The sequence below is a fragment of the Engraulis encrasicolus genome, chromosome 1 (genome assembly GCF_034702125.1).
Source record: "Engraulis encrasicolus isolate BLACKSEA-1 chromosome 1, IST_EnEncr_1.0, whole genome shotgun sequence".
NCBI classification, from domain to species: Eukaryota; Metazoa; Chordata; class Actinopteri; order Clupeiformes; family Engraulidae; genus Engraulis; species Engraulis encrasicolus.
The window spans coordinates 31882897-31885511 of record NC_085857.1 but is presented as its reverse complement, the minus strand read 5'-3'; positions in this window follow the sequence as shown (position 1 = coordinate 31885511).

The window sequence follows — 2615 nt, the reverse complement described above, 5'->3', positions numbered from 1 at the left end:
TGCCTCTTCCCTGCGTAACATGTACCACAGCGCCACAAACCTCCGAAAATGTATAATTTGTATAACATTAATTAATAAACAAAAAGTAACCGAAATCATATCCATTTTTACTAAACAAACGAGGGCAACATACGAGACCAATAGGCTATAGTTCTGCTAGTCAGTTGGTGAAAAACGGCTAAAAACAACCTGACAGCTTCGCGTGACCAAATGGATTGTGCGTGCGAGTCCTACTCATACTCGTGATTTTTTTAAAAAGAAAAAAACAGCACCTATTTTTGTACCTGTAAAGCAAACTGCTCCGACCTACTGCAACATTTGTTGCAACAAATTCTATCGGATTATATTGATGTAACATGTAAACTCAGAAGAAATGTAATCTCTTTATTTGGGGCTCATGTATACAGTTCGGTCGAATTCTAATAAACCGATTACATTTAATCTCTTTATACGTAACGTGTCCATATAAACACGCCTAATGTCAACTGTAATACTATAACACATTTACAAACAGCTGTGCTGCACCAAACATGCTTCAGAATAGATTAGACAAAAAACATGAATGTAATGTCATTTGTTTTTGTTTTTTTCATTTTTCAAGACCTCTATTTATTTGTTTTTTGATAAGAGTGATAGTGATTGAGTCTTGCATGAACTCTGAACGTGTCACTTCCCCATGCCCAGGGCTGCTTATGACCAAAAAAAGGCTTGGACATTTTTTGTGCGACTTCTTCTAATTGTGAGAGAGTCTCTGAGATTATTTGAATTAAAAAACAAATAGCATCAGCCCCTGACAACTGTCATGCCACTGGGAAATGCCCTGTAGGCCAGGTTATCAGTCCAGGCCTGTCCAGGCCAAGCCCAGTGGTTCCCAAACTTATCCTGTTGGGACCACCTTTTGGACAGAAGAGTATTTTCCCCACCCCCTACCTCGCACATCCCATATATATATATATATATATATATATATATATATATATATATGAAGAGTTCAGATGCAAAACCCCCTAACTCCATTTCTGAAGACCTGCACTTCTATATTTTTAGAGAACCCTGTTGTTGGTTTGGTTTACATTAATGTACTTGATAATACATATAAATAGTTATATTACATAAACAAAAAATTAAAAATGTGCAATTTGTATAGCTTTGTATTAAATAAAAATGAATTAAGATTATTTTCTGAAAAGGCACTTAGGAGGTTTTGCATCTGAACTCTTCATATATATATATATATATATATATATATATATATATATATATATATATATATATATATATATATATATATATATATATATATAGTCTCTTAATATTGCTAATTTTCAATATGAAAATCACAGGGAAAATAAGTAGGCTACATGACAAATCATACAAGTGAATTCTGTTACTAATAATTTATGGAATAGTTATAATATCTATAAGGTATTTTCAAGGTTGTTTGAAAGCAGTCTCTTATCTCCACGACCCCCCCTGCACTATACCAGGGGGTCCCGGCCCTCAGTTTGGGAACCACTGTCCTCGCTAATTATACATTGTGAAGTGGGTGGTGTGATCTAAATCCCAATGCCCCAATGTTCTTGCATCCCCAAAGGTGACAGAAAAATTAAAAAATTAAAAATAAATAATAAATAATAAAAAATAAAAAACGATGAGTCACTCCCTGGAAGACAGTGTGTGGTCTTGGCCACAAGCCACTCGTTTGATCCAATCAAGAGACCATCCTACAAGGCTGCCGCATGGTAATTGGCCCATTAGCATGTAAATCAATAACCTCTGCTGTGAGTTATGTGTTCTGGCAGAGATGGAGTGAGTGTGGGCCGCCTTACACAGAAACTAATTTAACAGAGTTAACTCAACACGATATGAGAGGACAACTTAACACTTAGAGTCCTGAAAATTGACCATACTTACTCTGACAACGTGCCTTGTCATGTGTGGAAAAGGCTGAGCGGTTGCCAAGAAAAATTAAGTAAATAAAAAAAGAGATCAGACACCAAGTGCAATGTTCTCTGTGTGACATGGCGACAAGTTATTACACCAGAGAGAGTAGAGAGAGAGAGGTTCCATTGGCCCATTGTTTCCGGGTTCTATTATTGCAAGGGGGATAATCCCCCTTTAGGCAGACCTAAGGACTGTTCTATTCAATGCTAGAGTAATGTACGAGTATTATGACACACCCCTTTAGGCAGACCGGAACCTGGTCATGTTATGTGCCCATAGCAACCTATTACATTGGCATATCTCTATATACTTTAATCTCTTATTACACCTTCCAACAAGAACATATGATAAGTCAACTCAGATATTTTGGAGTGAGAGTGACGTTGGCTGTGAATGTGTAAATTGAGATGCTGGTTACAAGTATGTGGATATTTTTAAATGCAGATTTTTTTTATATATAAATCAGTTTACGTGTAAACACACCATATGGATAAAAATACACATTCTGTTGTGACAGGTGCATTTTAGCCCCCTCAAACAGATATTCTGAAATGTTCTGAAATGTGCATTCTAAAACCCTGTTTACGTGTAAACGCAAGGCCAAAACCAAAAGCGTTTTCAAAAATATCCATATACAGTACGATGAAGGGTTTATTTGCAAAACGGTGTAT